Source organism: Bos grunniens, chromosome 7 (genome assembly GCF_055505025.1).
Source record: "Bos grunniens cultivar Pamir isolate PY7600 chromosome 7, Bosgru_T2T1.0, whole genome shotgun sequence".
Taxonomy (NCBI): Eukaryota; Metazoa; Chordata; class Mammalia; order Artiodactyla; family Bovidae; genus Bos; species Bos grunniens.
In genome coordinates this window covers 76,133,665-76,158,891 of record NC_141171.1, presented here as the reverse complement: position 1 = coordinate 76,158,891, position 25,227 = coordinate 76,133,665, and the positions used below count along the sequence as shown (strand labels likewise).

Genomic DNA, 25,227 nt, shown 5'->3' with positions numbered 1-25,227 from the left:
AGATAACTTAAGAGACAGCAACTATTTCAGTTCAAAAATTTTTCCTAAGGGCCAGCATTAACTTGTGCCTGTGGGTAGCAGGAAGACGCTGCCACTTGCCAGTTCTGCTAGGTCATTGAGATCAGTAAGCTTTGATTTCCAGGATCCACACCACAGTCTAAGAGTATTTTTAAGTAAAGTAACTGAATCAGAAAACTAGCTGGAGATCTCTCATTCTTGCTTGTTATTTCATAATTTTTAGTTGTAGGTATTTCTATTCATGCATCAGTATTAAAGGTCATCATGAAAAGGGATTGGATTATGTTCTTTTTTTTTTTTTACTTCAGAGAAACTTGTCCATTATTCCAAATGAGAGACTCATGTGACATCCCAGCACTATCAAAACAAAATCCCTGTAGAAAATCAACAAAGACTATTTCAGGAGACCACTACCACATCAATGAAAAAGGAATCTATTTCAACAAGTTATAAATAGTTGATGCAATATACATGTAGATAAAGTTTCAATTTCTCTCAGATAACAAGGATGTGAAATCTTTTGTTTTGGTCTATTGTTACATCAGCCAAAGGCTCAAAACTAATTAACCCAAGCTTCATCTTAGCTAAACTGTGTGTGTATGTGTGTGCTCAGTTGTGTCTGACTCTTTGTGACCCCATGTAACCCACCTGTCTCCTCTGTCTATGGAATTTTCCAGGCAACTATACTGGAGAGGATTGCTATTTCCTTCTCCAGGGGATCTTCCCAACCCAGGGATCAAACCCGTGTCTCCCACCTTGGCAGGTGAATCCTTTACCACCAAGCCACCTAGGAAGCCTCACACTATGCCACATTAAAACTCAATAAATATCACAGAAAGATACTAATGACTGTATCACCTAATCTCATATTATTAATGATCCAGATTAACTTCCAAATTGTGATCTAGGTCAACATAAAGTGATATCAAAAGGAGACTTTTTCAAACTTTCTCAATTAGTTGAAACTATAAAGAAACTGAAAGAAGGGACATATTTCCACCAATATATTTTGGATGATTTTGGGATAACTACTTAAAGGTATTATTAATACAATGAATATTCCTTAAAATTAAAAAGAGTTTCTCTCTGAAATAATTTAAAAAACCAAGACCTTGGAAATTACCTTAACCATGAATTTACTCTTTATCAGACATTTAAAAAGTTCTTACACCATTGGCAAAACTAGAGTTTGGGGAGATAAAGACAAAATGAGTATGATGGTGAGTGTCCATAAATCATGGAATTATGCATATTGCCCTGATGTATGTAAATACAATTATATTTACATTGTATTTAATGTATACTGCAGAAGGAAATCTAGAACATGTCTCTTTCTGGGGGAAGGAGATAACTGAACTAAATAATTGGGGATAAGTAATCTTAAAACTAATATTGTAAAGTTTCAAAAGTACAAACACTATTTGGTTGAATATATGTATTTCCTAGAAAGAAAGAAAAAGTCATTATAAGCTGTATGAATCAAAAAATATATAAAACATCTATCTGCTTTTAGAAATCTAAATAGCTTAAAAGTAACTTTTCTAACTTTTTAACTCCAAAAGATCTTTCAGGCAAGATACAATTTTAGTAATTATATATTCAAAAATGGTAATTAAGTAAAAGGAACAATTTTTTTGCAACCAGATTTTTGGCCACTGGAGTTCATTCATGCCTGAGAAATGGTATTCTTGATACCTCATTTTTCTCGCCAGTCATAAAAGAAAGACTATTGAGTTTATGTTTACTGAAAATATTCTATTCATTAAAGAGTATAAACCTTTCTACTCTTTTCATCATTCACATTTTTCTCCTTAAGAATTTCACATATTGACATATATTTCAACACTTCTTGATTTTTTTAGTGGACCCTAGGAAAAACTCTAAAATGAATTCTTTACATTCATGCCAGTTACCAACTTCCCAACAGTCCTAAAAAGTCACTGCAGTAATAATTCTTTCCTCCTTTAATTTTCATCCTCAGTCAATTGAATATTTTATATACACTCCCCAGGGATTTAAACCTTTTGTAAATGAAATTGGAAAATGAAATAAGTCATGCACAGGAACAAGAATCATAAGTCTTCCAATGAATTATGTATTTTTGCATGCAAATGCTTCTATTTTCACAATACTTTACTGTTAAACATGTGCTTCTCTAGGATTTGCTTTAATCTCATACTACATATTTTATTGTGTGTAAGAGTTAAAGCCATTAATTACCAAGTGTCATTTTAATGATTCTAGATTACTAGCATTTAAATACTTCATGTGAAAGAATTTGATCAGGAGAAACTCATATAAAATACAGTTAATAGAAAGAATGTTATAGACACACAGGGACAGAATCCATATACATTAATCGAGGTTAATTTAAGTTAAAATGTCAAGGAAAATAATGGCTTTATAATTAAAATTGTCTAGTGCTTTTAACTCTGATCACATAGAGCAATGCAATTATATTTCCAAGTTATTGGCACCCTGAGTGTAACAGCAAAATGTAATGCAAGTTACCAGTAACTAACACTACAGGATTCTCTTGTCAAAACTCAGCAGAGCAAAATTTTACAAACCTGTTGACAATATTACTCCTATATTCTCTATAGACTCCTAACAGGTTCTTAATATGTTTCTGTGGTTATAGTTTTCTCAGCAACATCAGCAGTATTCAATGACCTCACCTAAGAGCTAATCTTACAAAAATAATAATAATAATGGGTGAAGCCAGCAGAGTTATGAAAACAAGGGTAAATTTTAATTAAAAATAAAACAAATTTGAGACTCAATGATATCATACAGTGTATGAATTATCAATGTCCTTGCCTCTTCTCTTAAAATTACATACATTTCACATGTTTGTGCTGGCAATTATATACATATACTCTTATGATAACACTTTCCTGGTATGACTATCACAGGACATGTTTCTGAATGAGTAAATTACCCCCACATTGTAATAATGTGATCAAACTCTAGGAGTTATAAGCCTCATCACTGGTTCCTCTAAACTATGAAAGTTTAAAAAATAGCACAAAACATATATGTACATCACACTGCTGTTGCCACGGAGGGATTGTAGCATTTACAAATCATAGTGAATAATTTGGTACATTTAGAAACAGTTTATACTATGAATTGCATCTCAGACCACAGTTTGAGATTAAGTTCCAACTATGAACTCAGAGCTCATGGAAATGCAAACAATCACATACATTCCTTTTAAGTGAGATTTGGTGATTCCTCCATTTAATTATGTTTTTCTTAATAAGATTATTTACTTGAAGGTAGACTAATAATCAAGAAACAGAGCACTTCAACACATACAAGGCATTACATTAAAAAGTAGTCATGATTCAAGTGTGTGAAACTACAATGATGTCACTAGTAGACAAATCTTAACTGCATCTTACCTGTAGTAGCAGAGTGTCTTGATAGTGTTGAGTGTGGAAAAGATGCAAGTCTCTAAAATAGAAAACAAGGGGGTGTTTGCACTCCCAGTTTTAGCAGAGCTAGAGTGCTCTATACATAAGTAATATATTGCCTCTTCAAAGTCGTCCTGACGACGGTGTTCATGAGCAATAGTTACAACCACTGCCCAAAAGCTTGCTGTTGCCGCTCCTGCAGCCTTCCGCCTTTGCACAGAGACCTAACATATGAGTGTGCTGGAGAGCACCCTTCCCACCCCCCTTCCTTCCCCCTCCCTTGTGCGTGGTTTTTCTTCCTCTGTACCTCAATGTGCCTCTTTCTCTCTCTCTTTCTGTCTCTCTAATGGAGAGTTACCATTCCGCTTATTCCGCTGACAGTCTAAGAGGACAGGCTGGCAGGCAAGTCTGCATTCCTCCCCCCCAGCTGAGACACATGAATGTGTTGTGAATAAAGACAAAGCCCCGAACCAGTGCAGCACATTACTCCCTGAAAAAGCGCTGCAATGATACTCTGCACTGCAACTCTGCAGGCAGCCAGGCAGTCAGGCTGAGAGGTGAACCGCATTCCAGTCGCCCTCCCTCCTAGGAACCTGCATCATAAAGTTTGGTTAGGACTTGGCTTCCCCTCTAGGGGACCTTGTTTCCTGCGGATAGAAGTTCTGTTATTAACTGTCTGAACATCTTTAACAAAAGCGTTTCAGATAGTTTTCTATTATGTTAAACTTAGAGAACCTAGCTAATACTCAAGTTGTTGCCAAAGTAACTGAATTTTCTAACTTTTGAAGACAAAGATAAAGATCAGCTCTGTTTGACCCCCAAATAAATGTTTTCATGGTAGTGGAAGATGGATTTCTCTAGTCTGAGTATTCCCAGAGGGACTGAGTGGGGAGGGGGAAGGAAAGAGATGAGCAAACAAACAAAAAGCATCAGTATCTCAGAGGTGCCAACATTAGAAACTGAGATAAACTGAAGTGAACTTGATGAAGGAGTCTGGAAGAACGTAAGTGCAGAAGAAGGAACCAAGTGAATAAATGGGACACACTAATTTCTAGCTAATACTCAGCTCGATAACAGAAAAAGATTTTACTTATATCACTTATGTTTTGTGCTTTTTTCAAGTATCAATGTATAAATAAACATAGCTAACATATATCTTGCATTCAGGAAACATTTATTAGCTAATAACCTGCAGGTACTTGCTTAAGCAAAGTTAGAGAATTTTTTCATATTAAACTACAGGGAACTGTGGATATAGAGCTTTGAGTTGCATACCCCTAGATGTTGGTCCCAATCAATTAATACTATTAGGATGAGTCTTCTAAAAAACAATAATATAACCCAGACATTAGTTTCTGGAAAATCAATTAAGTATAAATTTAGATTAGATTTATCTATAAATGCCAAACACCTGAAATAAATTATTAGCTAAATAAACATAAATTCATTTCTATCCCTCGTGACAATAAATTCTGGAGCTTAATAATCCAGGGCTAGATTTCAGCTCCAGGATCAACAGGGATCTAGGGTCCTCATTACTCAGTCATCCTCAACATGGTCCAGATGGTTATTCAAGCTATGGCCATCAAATTGATATTCAAACTTCAAGTAGAGAGAAAGATGAAGAGAACACATTTTCTATTTAAAGACATGTTCTGGAAATTGCATATGAAATTTCTTTGACCAGAAATTAACCATATGGGCAGAGCTGACTGCATGTTGGTCTGAAAAAATAGAGTATCTATGTGAAATGACCATGTACATGGCTAAAAATCAGAGTGTTCTAAACATCAGAGTATCATTAAGGAAGAAGGAAACAGTGGAAATGGAGTGCCTGCCATAGTAGGAAAAAGGACAATGAATATTGTAAATGTTACCACAACATCTATTCCATCTTTATTCTAGTGGATAGCTGCAATGCAACTGAGGGAATTGATTCCAACTCCAGCAGGGAGTTTATTTCTAAGCCTGTTTATTCTAAGCCAATCATAGTGATAGCATCATGCTTGTAAGAAGTTGTTAAGGAACAGAGGACTGAGCCATTCAGGGCAGCATATTCATTTGGTGGCAGTTACTGGCTCAAGGATAATATATATTTTTAACCCTGACCTAATCAGATTGAAGGGAAGAAGAACTGTTTAATGTGAAAGAAAGGATTTAGAATATGGTTTAAAGATGAATATAATTAAGAGAAAGAGAGAAATATTGGGTATTTGAAGAAATCAAAGAACATTTGAATTAATCAACTCTGAAACCAGCTGTAACTCTACACTTCTAGATATATGCTCCAATATATTACATTTTTTAAAGACACCCTGATAACGTCTCTGTTAGTGACCAAAAGCATTCTCAATTCTATGAATAAAGCACTGTTATTAAACGTTTGGTAGATAATTCCTATAGCTCGCTGTCCTATGTCTTAATGTGGTGTGTGAAACTTCGAGACTCAGTAATAACCTTTCTTTTTAAAAAATTAAAAATAGGAAATATAAAGGACATATTAAAACTCTACTTACACAATACTTTCAAACTTTCAATTTATTTATTTGAAATAGTATCTAAAAATTCAATTTCTAATTTTTCTAACAGCTTAATTTGAAATTCCATTGGGATTATTGGAAATCCAATTTGTTGATGAGGTAGGGACATATCACAAGGCAAGTAGATTTAAATAACTGCTATTTTTCATTATAGTTCTTAAGTCTTGGGATTTTACCAGAATAATAGACTATCATGTGTGCTTCTGATTTCACTTAATTGCATAAAAATAATTCTTATATTCTAATAACTAACTGTTATCTGTGGGTGTATTTACCCAATATCAGATCTTGCTATAAGTATTTATAATATATGAACTCATGTAATCTTCATATCAGCTTAACGAGGGGTTTACTATTAGTATCCTTTTACTAATTAAAAAAGTAGAAACATACACATAACTAAAACTGGCAGAAGAAAAGACAGGAAATAGGAAAATCTTAATAGTCATATGTCAATTGAGGAAATTGATTTCACAATAAAAGTCCTTCGCACAAACAGAACAAAACAGTCTAGGCCCAGATGACTATACTTGTCAATTCAACTTTCAAGAAAAAAATGACATCAATTGACACCCCAAACTCCATAAGCCCTTTCAGCAAATAGAGTTAAAGGAAAGTGAAGTGAAGTCGCTCAGTCGTGTCCGACTCTTAGCGACCTCATGGACTGCAGCCTACTGGGCTCCTCCATCCATGGGATTTTCCAGGCAAGAGTACTGGAGTGGGGTGCCATTGAAGGAAATACTGCCTAATTAACTTTAAGGAGTCAGAATTGATGCCAAAAACCAGAAAAAGGTGTCATATAGAAAAAGAGGGCAAACAAATATCTCTCATGAGTTAAAATAAAAATGTCCTTAACAGAATATTGCAAATAAAATTCTGCAATACATTAAAAGTATAATATATTATGACCAAGGGAATTTTAGCCCAGGAATTTAAGTTTGAGTTAATTTTAAAAAAGAATTTAACATATTAACATAATTCAGGGGAAGAATCATATTATCATCTTAATAAATGCAGAAAAAGCCTAAAATATTCAACATCCATTTATGATAATTAACATTTTCTACTCCTTCCCTTTTTCTTCACCTTTGTATTGAATGTATAGCTTCCACAATAAGATAAGAAAAAGAAATAAAAGGCAATGAGGTTAGAAAGAAATAAATTTATCTTTATTATCAGTCAATATGGTTATGTATATAGAGTATTCTAAGGAATTTAAAAAATAAAAACATATCAGAACTAATAAGTGAATTGGGTAATAGCAAAGAATACAAGTAATTATTTGAGACCCCATGGACTGTAGCCTATCAGGCTCCTCTGTCCATGGGATTTTCCTGGCACAAATACTAGAGTTCCCATTTCCTCCTCCTAGGGATCTTCCTGACCCAGTGATCAAACCCGTCTCCTGCATTGGCACGTGGATTCTTTACCACTGAGCCACATGGCAAGCCCAAAGTATATGTGTATGTATATATACATATATATATATATACCTAATCTATATATACCTAATCTATGTGTATGTATATATACATATACATGTATACCTAATCTATATACTTTAAAATAGCATCGAAAACTTGAAATGCTTAGGAATAAATTTAACAAAACATGCAGTACATGCACACTGAAAACTGAAAAACATTGCTGAGCAAAATCAAAGATTAGTTTCAGGTTCATTGCTTGAAAGACACAATATTGTTGAAATTCTACTTGTCCCTGATAGACCCATGTAAGTGCTCAGTCACTTCAGTCATGACTGACTCTTTGTGACCCTGTGGACTGTAACCCACCAGACTCCTCTGTCCATAGAATTCTACAGGCAAGAATATCGGAATGGGTTGCCATTTCTTTCTCCATGGGATCTTTCCCTCTCAGGGATCAAACCCACGCCTCCTGCATCTCCTGCATTGCAGGAGAATTCTTTACTGCTGAGCCACCAGGGAAACCCAATAGATCCATAGACTGAGAATATTTTCCATTAGAACTACAGCTGAATTTTGAGAAAGAAACAAGCTTATTCTTAAATGTATATGGAAGTGCAAGGAATCTAAAATAACCAAAATAAAGGAAAACAGAGTTCAGAGACAAACACTACCTATTTGAAAACTTATAACAAAGCTACATTAATCAAGATAGTGTAGAATCACTGCAGATGGTGACTGCAGCCATGAAATTAAAAGACGCTTACTCCTTGGAAGGAAAGTTATGACCAACCTAGATAGCATATTCAAAAGCAGAGACATTACTTTGCCAACAAAGGTCCATCTAGTCAAGGCTATGGTTTTTCCAGTGGTCATGTATGGATGTGAGAGTTGGACTGTGAAGAAGGCTGAGCGCCAAAGAATTGATGCTTTTGAACTGTGGTGTTGGAGAAGACTTTTGAGAGTCCCTTAGATTGCAAGGAGATCCAACCAGTCCACTCTGAAGGAGATCAGCCCTGGGATTTCTTTGGAGGGAATGATTCTGAAGCTGAAACTCCAATACTTTGGCCACCTCATGGAAAGACTCATTGGAAAAGACTCTGATGCTGGGAGGGATTGGGGGCAGGAGGAGAAGGGGACAACAGAGGATGAGATGGCTGGATGGCATCACTGACTCGATGGACATGAGTCTGAGTGAACTCCGGGAGTTTGTGATGGACAGGGAGGCCTGGCGTGCTGCGATTCATGGGGTCGCAAACAGTCAGACACGATTGAGCGACTGAACTGAACTGAACTGATGTAAGTATAGGTATAAAGATTACATAACTGAATAAAGACTTAAGTAATAGTTTTGCACATATGGTCAATTGATTTTAAACAAAGTTTCCTGAGTCTCCTGCATTGGCAGGTGGATGGTGAAAGGATAGTCTTTTCAAGGAGACAAGAGAAAATCTTGGGGTTAGACAAAGAATTACTCTACAGGATCAAAGAGAAGAAATTATGAAATGAAAAGTTTACATTTAGACTTTATAAAAATTAAAATTCTGCCATGAAATTGACACTATTACTTTAAAAATGAAAAAGAAAGTCACAGTGTGAGAAGATACTTAGATATAATAAAGACAGATTCAGAATATTTATTTTGCAACTCTTTAAGAATAATAATTTGATTGTAAAAGGTGCAGTTAAATAATGCTTACCCTAAGAAGATATACAAATAGCCCACATGCACATGAAAAATACTCAATGTCATTAACTGTTAGGGAAATGCAAAATAAACCCTTAATGAGTTTGCTGCCGCTGCTGCTAAGTTGCTCCAGTTGTGTCCAACTCAGTGCAACCCCATAGACAGCAGCCCACCAGGCTCCCCCGTTCCTGGGATTCTCCAGGCAAGAACACTGGAGTTTAGTACACCCCAATTAGAATGGTTAATATGCAAAGGACTGATGTTATGCTACTAAGATTTGGTGAAGATATGTATAACTGGAACTCATACATTGCCATTTTAGAGAGTTGTTTAGCAGTTTCTAGTAAAATGAAACATGCCTGAGCCAAGAATGCCAGTCCTCAATGTAACACCAAAAATAAATGAAACAAAAAAGTCCACACACACACAAAAAAACTTGCACACAAATGTCCATAGCAGGACTTTATGCATAATGAAAAAAAAAAAAAAAAACAAAGGGCAAAAAAGAAATTTTTGTCAGCACATGACTAAGCAAATGTGGTATATTTACACAGTAGAATACTTCTCAACTATAAAAAAGAGACTATTAATAGGTGCAACAAGCATACATTTGTAAAATTCTGTAAGACTAAACTTACATACAATGCTAGAAAAATGAAAATAATTATAATTGACAGGAAAAAAAAAGATGAATTTTGGCTTGAGGTCAGGGTTTCTGTGAGTATGGGGTGACAAGGAGACACCAACTACAGAACAGGAGGAAGGAACTCTTCTAAGAGTTGATTGTGGTGGTGGCTACAACACAGAAACATAGACTTCTTCAAACTCATGTAACTGTGCATTAAAAATTAGTATATTTTATTTTACATAAATTATAGCTCAATAAAGTTGACTCTAAATGAAATGAAAGAGAAACTGAGCCACTGACCATTAAGCAACTTTTCTTTTTTCTTTGCCTTACCACATGATGGATCTTAGTTCCCCAACCAGGAATCAAACCAGCACCCCCTGCAGTGGAAGTGCAGAGTCTTAGTCACTGAACCACCAGGAAAGCCCCACCGTAAAGCATCCTGCTAGAGGTCACACAGGAAATAGCAGAACTGTCATTTGAACCCTAATTTATTTTTTCCCTCTTAATCACTTATTTACACTGACTCCTGATTAAAAAAATTTAATTTTGAGTTGCAAGAATGAGGCATTTAAGGTAAATGATATGACAAGGAAAGAGAAAAGGAGAGAATGGTGGACATTCACCTGAACAAAAATTTGAATGCAGATCCAATCTGAGATAATTGCAGGGATGACATCCTCCATCCCCACAATCTATCTTTTTTCAGGGTGTCATTCTAAATATTTTGACTCTCCATAGATGACTGATTCTTACTCTTTTATCTGTAAACTTATTTTGAATTTCAGCTGATTTGCCTAAGTCATTGTCTCAGCTCAGGCTGCTATAACAGAATACCAGAGACTGGGTAGTGTGAACACTAGACATTTATTTCTCATAGTTCCAGAGGCTAGAAAGTCCAAGATTAATGTGCCAGCAGACCTGCTATATATCGAAGGCCTGCTTCCGAGTTTGCAGATAACCGTGTGGTCCTTGTAGCCTTACTAGCAGAAAATAGAGGGAAATATCTCTTGTCTTCTCTTTTTAAAAAGGTATTCATCCCATCGTGGAGGCTCTACCCTCAATATCTGATCTTATTCTAATTAACTCCCAAATACTATACCTCTTAATATTCCATGCAAGGTTGGGGTTTCTGCATATGAATTTAGGGGGATATAAGTCTCCCTGGTGACTCAGTTCTGAAGAATCAGCCTGCAATGCAGGAGACACAGGCTCAATCCCTGGGTCAGGATGATCCCCTGGAGAAGAAAATGGCAACCCACTCCAGTTCTTGCCTGGGAAATCCCATGGACAGGGAAGCCTGCCAGGTTACAGGCTATGGGGTCCCAAAGAGTTGGGCATGGCTTAGTGACTAAACAACGACTATGCAGTGTACAATAGTCATTCTTCTTAATGTTTTTCATTCTATCTCAAATTTCCAAGAGAGAAAATCTGATGGGCCAAATATATTTGGGCTAATTCATGTTAAGGGGCATCCCTGGTGAATTGGTAAAGAATCCGCCTGCAATGCAAGAGAGCCAGGTTTGATCCCTGGGCAGGAAAGATCCCCTGGAGAAGGAAATGGCAACCCACTCCAGTATGCTTGCCTGGAGAATTCCATGAACAGAGGAGCCTGGTGGACTACAGTCCATGGGGTCACAAAGAGTCAGACAAAACTGAGTGATTAACACACTTGTCAAAGGTCACAAGCAAGCTATCCTTTTCTTGGGTGTGGTACCTATTGTTAGGTCCACTAGATGTAGCACAAAAATGAGGTTTATATGGTAAAAAAAAAAAAAAAAAAATGGCTGCATGGATGGGAAGCTTTTGAATTGTGGTGCTGGAGATTCTTGAGAGTCCTTTAGACTACAAGGAGATTAAACCAGACAATCCTAAAGGAAATCAATCCTGAATATTCACTGGAAGGACTGATGCTGCAGCTGAAGCTCCAATGCTTTGGCCACCTGATGCAAAGAGTCGACTCATTGAAAAAGACCCTGATACTGGGAAAGATTGAGTACAGGAGGAGAAGGGAGCAACAGAGGATGAGATGGTTGGATGGCATCACCAACTCAATGGACATGAGATTGAGCAAACTCCAAGAGATGGTGAAGGACAGGGAAGCCTGGTGTGCTATAGTCCATGGGGTTGCAAACAGTTGGACATGACTTAGTGACTGAAAAACAACAACAATGGATGGAATTATGAATGTGTTAGCTGTTGTTAGCAGCATATCTATTAAACTGCTCAGTATACATATCAGTTTCCCTTTCCTCTGAAATTATTGTCTATATTTGGAAAATATGTATATTACGATATTTATAAACATATGCATGCAAACATATAAACACACATACCTATACATATACACATAAAGAAATATATTCCTCTTGAATGGCACAGATCCTGATGACTTCACAGTTTCGTCCAAATGAAAGCCTCACATTCTTTCCTTTCCCTATCCTTCCCCTATATATTTTTATTAAATTACTCCTTTCTGCAACTTTCAAAAGTGTGCATATATCTGTGTGTGTTTTTATGTATGCTGAGACTTAAAGATAAATAATTTATTCCTCTTAGATATGTCACAGAAAAATAATGCAAAATGTTCAACCTCTAATGTTTTCTATTGTTGTAAAATTCTTGACATGCAAACAAACAAGATTCCTTTTAATTTTTAAGATTCTTAAAGAATACTAAATTTTAATCTGCAGACCCATTCTAAGCCTCCTACACTCTAAACTCCTCCACAAGTCAAATTAGTGAATGATGACCCATAAATAGATAATTAGAACAACAGAGAGGCTAATAATAAGTAAACATTAGTCATGCCTACTGGATGGGGTGAGAATAGTTCATCCCACTCAAAATTCTGCTTAGCAAATTAATTTCCAATAGTGCAAGGAAAGCTCATTATTTCATTTGCCTCCTTGAATTTTTGTTTGTTTTCTGAATAAATGGAAAAAATGCAACTGTCAAATAGTGAAATAAAGAAAATTGAGCCTCACTAAAGCAAAGTCTGAACTGGTATTAATAATTTTTTGTTACAGAGTAGAACATATTGAAAGTTTGAACAATGTATAGAATATGAGTGCAAAAACATTTGTGAAAAAATATGTATTCCTGCATTTGAAAGTAGCATTATTGATGTTCTTCCATGTAGCTAGAAGAGGCAAAGTTGGGCAGGCAGGGTGGTCCAATTCAGTTTCATGCTGGGCCTTTTTTCTTCTTCACATTTTTATAGAATTTACTGTTTTTAATGATTGAAAAAGCAATTCATTGATGGAACATTTGAAAAACACAGAAAAGCATAAATAAATAGCAAAAGCAGTTGTAACGCACCATCTAGAGATAAATATTGATAATATTTTGGTATTGATTCTACTATTGTTGTAGGATAAATAATACTTTGATGGCTCCATGCACACATAGTCAAAATCTAATTTGTTCATTTAACTAATTATCTCCCATAGCTATAAATATACATACGTATGTCAGCTTTTAAGTGGAAAAATTCCAGCCTATAGATGTAACATACTTAATCAACCCCTTGTTAAACATGTAGATTATTTCTCCTCTTTTGTTATTATAATAATACTATATTAAACAGTTTTATATATTCATTTTTGAGCATGCTAGTGAATTTTCTTCAAGTTCTTTCCAGAAGAGAAATTTCTAGATACAGTGTATGTACATGTTTATATCTTTTGAATGTCAAATCTCTTCACAGGACTTTCCCGGTGGCTCAGTGGTAAAAAAATATCCACCTGCAATGTAGGAGACACAGGAGACCTGGGTTAGATCCCTGGGTCAGGAAGATCCCCTGAAGGAGGGCCTGGCAACCTACTCCAGTATTCTTGCCTGGAGAATCCCATGGACAGAGGAGCCTGGCAGGCTACAGTCCACAGGTCGCAAAGAGACGGACACAACTGAACTGATTTGGCATGCTTGCACACACCTATACCCTCTTCCCATCCCTCATTCCTTAAGGTTGTAACAATTTACAAGATTTTTCCAGTATGGGGGAAGCCTGTTTATTCACATCTTTGCCAACACAAGGTAATTCACTACTGTAGACACTGCTCATTTTCCAGTTTGGTTGTGAAATGCTATGTCATCATTTCAGTCAGCATTTCCTTGACTGCTAGACAGGTTAGACATTTGGTCATTGGTCATTCTTGCTCTTTCATGCTGTGCCATTTTGAACAGTAAATGTGAATTTGTTTTTACAACCTCAGCCTTACACTCTGTGAACTAAATACTTGTACTGCACTGAGTACTACAAATGACAGGAAGTATATTGCCTGTGAGAGATATTATTTTCAATTGGCTGACATTATTACACATCTTTATAAGATCAATTAATATACAAATAAACTTCCCTGTAAATCCCAGGGTCTTGTCTAAGTTTTGCCTTCTAGAGACAGACTAGTCTCTACTTTTTATGCTGATTCATATGATGTTTGAAAAGAAAAAAACACAAACTCTCATTTAATGGCTTACCTCCTTGCCTCATCCTTCTCTTGTTCAAGCAAAACACGACTAATTTCCACTAATTTCTAATATCATATGGTTTAAAGGTTTTTTCTAATTCTCACTATAGTATATTGAACTCACTATGTTTGTCAAAATTCTTTAAAAAATTTTGTCCACATAAAGTAGATAGTTTCATTTTGCCTACCTATTTCCTATTCTCCTGTTTATGATAACATCTGGACTTCCTTTTGGATGCTACCCAACCTTGCTTCTTTTAAGTCATCCTTGTTTTCAAAAGACTGAGGTAGAGTGGATGGAGTTGAGCCCAACCACTGGCCACAGCAACTGGTTGAGATGAGCTCAAGATGTGTCTTTCTGAGCTAACCTGGCACTGAAATTGCAGCTATTGAGGGAAAACAATCTATCTGCATCACTAACCCACCGATACAATGTTGGATTCATGGGTAGCTATATTATATTATCATGGGTGTACTTTATCTGAGCAATAGTCTACTATAGAGAAAAGGTAAGTAATAGGAAGAAACAAATCCCTCACACCGTCTAGATCCAGTTGAGATGGAAGCCCCTCCTTGGACTTTTCAACTATTGCAGACATAAATTCCCTTTTACTTAAGCCATTTAAGGAATATTTCTTTGTATTACAACTCAAAAAGTCTAACACAAGAGATAATCCTAAAGAAGCCTGTCAAATGTAGAAACTATGTTTTGATGGAGCTGCCTGGGATTCAGCCATCTTGACTCACTGCCATCAGACATCTCTCCTCTTCTATTACTCCTGGGAAGGTGATTTATGGTACCTAAATGCGTGATGATATTCCTGCTTTTATTAAATTTTACCTCATTAGTTTCAGAAATTAGCTGTCCTCTGTGACTTTAGGATCTAAAACTTTGATAAACAAGCTTTTACTATCTTTACCCACAGTACTTATCTCAAATGTTGAGCAGGATAACTACCCATGCTAGGCCATTAGTGACCACCTCCAGATAGAAATGGATCCATTAATTAGCACTCTATGTGTAGCTATATGGTTACAGAGCTACATACTCTATTCAGATATTAATTTGGCAATTTCAGCTGAGACACAAAGACAGAGTAGATATAACATTACACAGTCTGAAATTGTCAAAGGATTTAACTAAGAAATATTTGAACTACAATGAGTTATGAAAAGGAGTAAAAACAATGATAGATGTATGTGAGGCGGATTTCTTTGAGAAAAGGTGCTGTATATTCCACCCCTACAGCAACTGAGTAGTGAGTGATATGAAACAAATCAGAAGAGAGAAGGTTATAGTGATATTGCAATTTGTTCTCTGAAATAAAAGCAAATAAGACCAATTTGGTCTTTGCAAAATCGTCTCTGCTGCTGCTAAGTCGCTTCAGTCATGTCCGACTCTGTGCGATCCCATAGACGGCAGCCCACCAGGCTCCCCCATCCCTGGGATTCTCCAGGCAAGAAGACTGGAGTGGGTTGCCATTTCCTTCTCCAAAAATCATCTCTAGTTTACGAATAAGAATCCGTACTTGGTCTTTGTTTCTTTTCTGGCACAAAGCTCCTAAAACCCTTGGAATTTCCTAGTATCTTTTGTTAGGTCAATGATGACTTTTGGACTACAGCAAACAATGGGGCTTGTTGCCAGAAGAACCAGTCACATGATTAGAGAGTTGGAACTTTCAGTCTCAGCCCTAACTTTGGAGAAGGGAAAGTGTCTGGAGATTGAATCAATAGCCAATAGCTCACAATAAGATATCACCTCACACCTGTCTGAATGACTATCAAAATAAGAACATAAATAACAAATGTTGGTGAATGTGGAGAAAAGACAACCTTTATATACTGCTTGTGGGAAAGCACGTTGATACAATTACTGTGAAAATCAGTATGGAGGTATCTCAAAAAACTAAAAATACAGCTACCATATGACCCAGCAATTCCACTTCTTGGTATATATCTGAAAAAAACAAAAACACTAATTTGAAAAGATACATGTACCCCAAAGTTCATAGCAGTATTATTTACAATTGCCAAGTTATGGAAGAAATCTGTGTCCATCAACAGATGAATGATAAAGAAGATTTTGTATGATCCACACACACACACAATGGAATACTGCTCAGCCAGAAAAGAATGAAATTGTGCCACTTATTGGAGAGCATTATGCTAAACGAAATAAGTCAAAGACAAAGACAAATAATATATATATTCCACTTATATGTGGAATCTAAAAAAAATACAATCTAGTGAATATAGCAAAAAGAAGTAGACTCAAAGCTATAGAGAACAAACTAGGGATTATAAGTGGAGGGGAGGGGCAATATCAGTGTAGAGCAGTGGAAAGCCCAAACTATTGAGTATAAGATAGGTTCAAGGATATGTTGTACAACAGAAGGAATATAGCCAATAGTTAGTAATAACTGTAAATGGAAAGTAACCTTAAACATTTTATAAAATTTTTTGAAAAACTAAAACTTAAAAACTTTTTTAAAATTGCCAATAGCCAGTGATTTAACCAATCATAAATACGTAATGAAGCTTTCATGAAAACTCAAGGACTGGGTTCAAAGATCTTGCAGGTTTGTGAACAAGAGGAGGTACATCTAGACAGGGCATGGAAACTCCATACCCCTGAACACATATCTTGCCTTGTAAACCTCTTCTTTCTGGGTTATATCTTTTTATAATAAACCAGTAATCTAGTAAGTATTTCTCTGAGTACTATGCACCAGTCTAGCAACTTAACCCAAGGAAGGGGTCTTAAGAACCTTTTATAAATAGCCGGTCAGCCAGAAGTACAGGAAACAACATGGGCTTGCAACCGGTTCTGAAGTAGGGTGGCAGTGAGGAGCAGTCTTGAAGGACTTAACCTGTGGAATATGATGGTGTCTCCAGGTGGGTAGTGTCGAAATTGAGTTGAATTGTTGGATACCCTGTTGGTGTTCTGAGAATTGCTAACTGGTGTGGGATCCCTCCCCACATTGGAACTGATACAAGGATCTAGTTGTACAAGACTGAGACTGATGGAAGCTACTGCAGTTAAGGGATTCTTTTGATTAAGAAATCTAGGGGAATGAAAGTGGGCTGCCTAGGTGGTGACCAAACAAAGCAGGTGTTGGGTGTGGGGAGTATTTTATTGATCTGGAATTTGCCGACTTGCATTCCTATAACTTGTCAGAGCACGAAATATGTGTGTGTTTTTCATGGCCAGATCTGCAACTGGAGAGAGGCAGAAACAATGGAAAAGAGTGAAAATGAGAGGGAGATGGAATCAGGGCCTGAGACAGGCAGGATTGGAGCCATTTAAAAACATTTCCAAGAAAATGCCTGAAAGGCAACAGGAAGAGTCTGGGTAGAGTGCATTACCTAAAGCAAACCAGGAAACCAGAGACTTAGTGGACTTTGGTCCAAACAAAGTAAGACACATTATCCAGGAAATGCAAATTAAAGTTTATATTACAGACTTACTGAGAACCCACAAAAGCTTTCATGAAGGCTTCATCTTTCAAGATTTGTGAGATCTGAAGAATGTGAAACCATTTTAATATATACTAGACAAGTAAGAATTTTCCTGCTTTCCTATATATCGTTCCTCTTTCTTCTTTGATTTTTAGGGTGTCAAAAAACTGGAGTAAGCAAGATGAAGTAGAAGAGAGAAGAACAATGTCCTTTCTCAGTATCCCACCTAGAATGTCTTGTTGGGGTGCAGGGAAAGGTTACTTTAACAACTTTGAATAAAATAGAGACATTTTATTACTATGCAAATTTATTTCTGAACTGAGTTTGTATTTGCAGCTTGAAGTGGCTGCTAAAAGGGTTCAGAAAAGTCAGGGAGCTGCTCAAGTCTTCACCTAGGGAAGTGGAAGAACAGTTGGCCCTCCATATCTGCAGGTCCCAAATCCAAGGGCTAAACTAAACATGTTTGGAAAACATCTGTAAAAATTTCCAAAATTTCTAAAAAGCAAAATTTGAATTTGCTACATGCTGGCAACTACTTACATAGGTTTTACATTTTATTAGATATAATAAGTAATCTAGAGATGATTTTAATATATGGGAGGAAGTTCATAGATTATATGCAAACATTACAGCATTTTACATAAGGAACTTAAACATCATTGAATTTTGATAGCTACTAAGAAAGTGAAAGAGGAGAGTGAAAAAGCTGGCTTAAAACTGATCATTCAAAAAACTAAGATCATGGTATTCAGTCGCATCAACTCATGGCAAATAGATGAGGAAGCAATGGAAACAGTGAGAGAATTTATTTTCTTGGGCTCAAAAATCACTGCGGATGGTGACTACAGCCATGGAATTAAAAGACGCTTGCTCCTTGGAAAAAAAGCTACAACAAACCTAGACAGCATATTAAAAACCAGAGACATTACTTCACCAACAAAGGTCTGTTTAGTCAAAGCTATAGTTTTTCCAGGAGTCATGTATGGATGTGAGAGTTGGACTATAAATAAAGTTCATTGCCAAAGAATTGATGCTTTTGAACTGTGATGTTGGAGAAGACTCTTGAGAGTCCCTTGGACTGCAAGGAGATCCAACCAGTCCATCCTAAAGGAAATCAGTCCTGAATATTCATTTGAATGGCTGATGCTGAAGCTGACACTCCAATACTTTGGCCATGTGATGCGAAGAACTGACTCATTGGAAAAGACCCTAATGCTGGGAAAGATTGATGGCAGGAGGAGAAGGGGATGACAGAGGATGAAATGATTGGATGGCATCACTGACTCAATGGACATGAGTTTGAGTAAACTCTGGGAGTTACTGATGGACGAGGAAGCCTGGCGTGCCACAGTCCCTGAGGTTGCAAAGAGTTGGACATGACTGAGCAACTGAACTAAACTGAACTGAAGGAAAGTGTTGCTGTCCTGGAGCCAGTTCCTTATAGTTGCCTTATGGATATGTCTGCCCATCTCTAGGTAAGTTTAAAGGACATGTGAAAGGTAAAAATAAAGATACTTTCTGGTTTTATCACATGAGACCTATTTCTTCAGTATACTCATAACTTCCTTCACTAATTCTTCATTGTTCCATCTTATATTCATGGATGGAGTAAAAAATATTGACAATAACCTTACTAAAATCCAGATATTCTCTGCATTATCTGAATCACTCTAAATTGGGTAGATAATTTTGTGGGTGGTGGCTTAGTTGCTAAGTTGTATCTGACTCTTGTGGCCCCATAGACTATAGCCCGCCAAGCTCCTCTGTCCATGGGATTTCCCAGGCAAGAATATTGGAGTGGGTTGCCATTTCCTTCTCCAGAGGATCTTCCTGACCCAGGGATAATAACCTGGTCTCCTGCACTGCAGGCAGTCTCCTGTATTGCAGGTAAAATCTTTACCAACTAAGCCACCAGCAAAGCCTGGGGAGACAATTTAGGGACAGAAATGAAGTTAGTTTGTATTGACTAGTTTCAATGGAAACATGTGGCTTCCAAATAAGCATCACTTTTTTTTCTGAATATTTATAAATGTTCTGATTAATACTTCATTCTAAAGTGACTGATATCAAGTTTAGTCAGCTGTAATTGCTGACTTATATTAGGGTAGCTTGAATATGTTTTCTTAAGTGATTGTACCAGCATATGAAGGCTTACAACTGAGAGACTAAGCACAGCACAAAGGCTTATGAGGGCTTCCTAGCTGGCACTAGTGGTAAAGAACCCACCTGCCAATGCAGGAGACATAAGGAGATGCAAGTTCAATACCTAGGCAAGAAGATCCCCTGGAGGAAGGCCCAGCAACCCACTCCAGTATCCTTGCCTGGAGAAGCCCATGGGCAGAGGAGCTTGGCAGGCTACCATCCATAGCGTCACAGGGTCAGACACGACTGAAGTGACTTAGCACGCATGCACAAAAGCTTATGAAAGGCTTTCCTAAGGACCTGTGAAAATGCTGCTGCTGCTGCTAAGTCGCTTCAGTCGTGTCCGACTCTGTGCGACCCCACAGACGGCAGCCCACCAGGCTTCCCTGTCCCTGGGATTCTCCAGGCAAGAACACTGGAGTGGGGTGCCATTTCCTTCTCCAATGCAGGAAAGTGAAAAGTGAAAGTGAAGTCTCTCAGTCTTGTCCGACTCTTAGCGACCCGAAGGACTGCAGCCTACCAGGCTCCTCCATCCATGGGATTTTCCAGGCAAGAGTACTGGAGTGGGGTGCCATTAGATTCATGTTAAGTTGATAAAATTTTCTGAAACCACAGAGAACAGTTTAGATAACTCCCTGTTTCTTTCGTTGTTGTGTCATTTTTTGTCGACAGTAATTTGGCCGAAGAGGAAGTTTTCAAATATAATATGCACTTCTGAAAATACTTTAAAATATTAATGATATGTTTAATGGCACTAACCCTCAAGTCATCGGACTGTGTTACATGTTTTTGTTAATCCAGAGGACAAAGTGATCTGGCTTGATTACTTTCACTTTAGTTGCATATGGCATTTCACAAATATTGTCTTAAGTAACTACACTGTCATAGAACTACATGTTTCAAAAACTTGTACAGTGGTGAGTCAAGAAAGGCAGTACTGAGAATATTGACAGAGTAGAAGAAAAGCTGGTCTTTACAAGGCCATTATTTTAAGTATTTTATTTATTCATTTCTTAAATTGACAATTTTACAATCAGACTGCTAAATTAATTGGAATGATTTTTTTTGTATTAGGTTTTTAAAAGGAACTCCTAAATAATGAAGAAAAATATTGAAAACAATGTAAAAAGCTTTCACTGTAGAATTCCTCACACACAGTAGACACTCAGAAATACATGTAGAACAATTAAAGGAATTTAATGATAAAGTAATTTCAAAGCAATACCCTAAATATAGATCCTGTCCTGTTATTTCAAAATTTATCTCTGAATAAATAAAGTGTTTGTATATATTGAATACATGAAATTGCCAATATTCCAACTTTGTTAAAGGCTTTATTGAGGTATAATTAACATGCAATAAACCACACCTCTTTAAATAGTTCAATTTGATAAGTTTTGGCCAATGAAATCATGATCACAGTCTAGATAATGACCGTATGTATTTTCCCCCCAAAGTTTCCTCTGTCACTTTGTAGTGCCTCCCTCCGGCTTAAACCTTTCTTGCATCCTCAGGCAATGACTAGTCTGCTTTCTGTCACTACAGATGAGTATGTATTGTTGAAAGTTTTTACAAATGGAATCACATAATATTTTGTAGGTTTTCCTTTGGGGGCAGGATTATGGCTTCTATCACTCAGCATAATTATTTTGATGAGACATGTTGCTGACTGAGTTGTTTGTTCCTTTTTATTCTTGAGAAATATTCCATTATATAGGTATATCTTTTTGTTTATCCATTTACCTATTGATGGGCATTTGGGTTGTTTCTAGATTTTGACTATTACAAATAAAGATACTATTAATATCTCCAACCAAGTTTTGATATGGACTATGTTTTCTTTTCTAATACCTGGGATTTGAATGGCTGAATCATAGAACAGATGTATGTTTAATGTAAAAAATTGCTAGGACTTCCCTGCTGGTACAGTGATTAAGAATCCACCTGCCAATGCTGGGGGCATGAGTTTGATCCCTTCTCTGGGAAGATTCCATTTCCTGTGGAGCTGCTAAGCTCATGTTCACAACTACTGAGAACGCTAAAGCCTGTGCTCTGCACCACAAAAAGCCACCCCAAGGAGAAGCCCGAGTCCCACAGCTGAGGAGAAGACCCCACTCTCTGCAACCAGTAAAAGCCCCGTGCAGCAACAAAGATGCAGCACAGCACAAAAATAAAGTAAATAGATAAACTTTTTTAAAAAACTAAATTGTTTCTAAAATAGTTGTGCCCTTTTACATGCACGCCGGGAAGTGTAGGGAAGTCCCACCTCTTTCACCTAATGTCAACATTAGGTATATTCAGTATTTTTTATTTTAGCTGTCCTAAACGTATATAATAGCCTGTCATTGTGGTTTTAATTTGCAGTTCTCTAATTATGTTGAGCATTTTTTCATGTGCCTATTTGTCATTCCTATATCATTTTTGGCTTAGTAACTGCTCAAATATTTTGTTCAGTTTTATATTTGAATTATTTCCTTATCACTGAGTTTTGAGAGTTTGTAATATATTCTCAGTTTGAGTCTTTTATCACATTTATGCTTTGCAAATATTTTCTACCAGTTGATAGTTTTTTTATTCTCCTATGAATGTCTTTTGAGTACCAATAAATCTGAAATAATACAATTAATTTATATTTTATTGATAGTGGTATTAAACCTAAGATGTCTTTGCCTAGGGCATATGGTTTTTTCACCAATATTTTACTTTATAAGTCTTACAGTTTTAGGACTTATATTTAAGTCTATGAATCACTTTGAATTAATTTTTATATATGGTATGAAATATGGTTCAAGATCAATTTTTGTGGTGTATATGAATGTCTAATTGTTCTAGCACTGTTTAGTGAAAACACTATTCTTTTTCCACTGAAGTGCCTTTATTTGTTATAAAAGATCAATTGTCCATATACATTTGGGTTCATTCTGGACTCTTTTTCTGTTTCATTGGCTTACACGTCACTCGTTATGCAAAGGCTACACTATCTCAATTACTATAGCTTACAATAAGCCATGAAATCAAGTAGTGTTAGATTATGCATTCATTTTTTTTTCAATTCTTCCAACATCATTTGGCTACTCTATATATTTTTGCATTTCCATAAGTTTTAGAGCCATCATGCCTGTTTCTACCAAAATGTCTGCTACTATTTGCTTGGGAGTTAACTGAATCTATACATCCTTTTTGGGCTTCCCAGGTGGCTCAGTAGTAAAGAATCTACCTGCCAATGCAGATGGAGTTTCGATCCCTGGGTGGGAGAGATCCCCTGGAGAAAGACACAGCAAGCCACTACAGTATTCTTGCCTGGGAAACCCCACAGACAGAGGAGCCTGGCAGGTTTCAGTCCATCGGGTTGCCAAAGAGTTGGACAAGACTTAGTGACTTTTCAGTAAACAACAGCATGGATCCACTGGTGCAATGATGACATAGTAACAGCATGGAGTATTGAGTTTGTCAATATTGAGCATTGAACAAGGGATTCTCTCTCTTTATTTGTCTTCATCTCCCCAACAGCTTGTCATTATCATTGTAAGTTTTTCACATTTTTGTCATATTTAATCTTGAACATTTGGTAATTTTGATGCTAATTTAGAGGGTATTGCTTTTTGTATTTCAGTTTCCAATTGCTACTATATAGAAACACAGTTGCTTTTTGTGTATTGATGTGCAGCCTGCATTTCTGACAATTTCATTTCTTAGTTTTAGTACATTTTGTAGAATCCTTAGAATATAGTTCATAGATGATAATGTCATCTGCACATAGAGACAGTATTATCACTTCCTTTCCCAGCTAAAGTTCTCTTATTTCTTTTGTTTGTTTGTTTGCTTTATGGCTCTGGCTTAGAACCTCCAGTACATCTCACAAAGTCCTGTTTTTTCCTGCTATTAGGGAGAAAACATAGTCTTTCACCTAATATTAAGTATACTGCTAAGTGTTAAGTTTTACATAAATACTTTTGACCAGGTTGAGGAAATTCTTTTGCATATGTTGTTTACTATGCTTTTTTATGAGGAATGCCTAATGGATTGCTTTTGTGCTTTCTTTTTTCTTTTCCTGGAATTGAGAGGATCCTAAGGCTTTTTTTTTTTTTTTTTTTTTTGCTTATTTGTTGAATTGCATTGACTGATTTTCAAATGTTAAACCAGCCTTGTATTCTTATGATAACACTACTTGATAATGTTGTATTATGCTTTGTGTGCTATTAGATTTGATTTGCTAAAAGTTCTGTTTAAAAATATTTGCACCTGTGTACATTAGGGATATTAATTTTTTTGTAAGGTTTTCTTTTTTGTAAGTTAACTCAGAACTTGGGGAAGAAACTTTGGAACTATTTCCTCCTCTTAAATTTTCTAGAAAAACTTGTGTTAAAGAGTATTACTTCTTTCTTAAATATCTAATAAAATTCACCAGTGAAACTAGTCGACCTGCAGTTTTTCTTATAGGAAGATTTTTAAGTACAAATGCAATTACTTTAAGAGACATAAATCTATTCAGAACACTTTTTCTTTATTTTTAAACTGGGGCATAATTGACATACACTATTATATTAGTTTCAGGTGCACAACATAATTTGATATTTGTATATACTGCTAAACCATCAACAAGTAAGTCTCATTAAATTATGTCACCATGTATATAGAAAATTTGTTTTCTTGTGAGAGAATTGTTAAGATTCTACCCTTTTAGCAACTTTGAAATATGCAATAAAGTTTTAACCATATTACCTGTTATACATTACATCCTCACGACTTTTTCTTTTCAGTTTCCTTTTTGAGTGGGCTTTGTAGCTGCATCTTTTAAGAAATATGTCTATTTCACCTAAGTTGTTAATTTACAGGCATAAAATAATTCACAATATTTATTATCCATTTAATATTTGTAGAATCTGTCATGATATCACCTCTCTCATTCCTGAGACGGGTAATTTGTATCTTCTCTCTTTTCCTAATCATTCTAGTTAGAGGCCTTTCATTTTTGAGGTACTTTGTTTTTTTTTATCTCAAAGAAAATCTTTATGCTTCATTGATTTTTCTATTTCTATTTTCCTTTTGGGTTTTATCTGTTCTTCTTTTCTTGGTTTCTAAATATAGAAGATAAGATCATATGAGACTTTTATTCTTTCCTAAAATAAGTAGCTTTTCCTATAAATTGCCTTGTAAGAAATACTTCAGTGGTATTCCACAAAGGTTAAAATGTTGTGGTTTTACTTTCATTCAATTCAAATTATATTCTAATTTCCCTTTTGATTTCTCCTTTGACTCATGATTATATATACATGCATTATTTAGTTTCCAAATGTTTGGAGATTTCTCCAGATAGCTTTTTGTTCTTATTATTAATTTCTAATTAATTCCATTTGGTTACAGAACACACTTTACATGACTTGAACCACTTTAAATTTAATGAGACTTGTTTTATAGCTTGTAATTTTTGCTCACAA

The 25,227-nt window shown here is 36.1% G+C and overlaps 1 long non-coding RNA gene across 5 annotated transcripts in view; it reads right to left on the bottom strand.

Annotated features, from left to right (window-relative positions):
* LOC147369849 (uncharacterized) overlaps positions 1 to 25,227 on the bottom strand; it is a 222,381-nt gene that overhangs the window by 165,002 nt on the left and 32,152 nt on the right. For 2 of the 5 annotated variants that reach the window (XR_015168603.1, XR_015168601.1), the window contains exon 2: positions 3,426 to 3,477. The exons of the other annotated variants lie outside the window; for them this stretch is intronic. This is a non-coding gene — a long non-coding RNA (uncharacterized LOC147369849). The remainder of the gene's footprint in view (positions 1 to 3,425; positions 3,478 to 25,227) is intronic. 5 annotated transcript variants of the gene reach the window in all.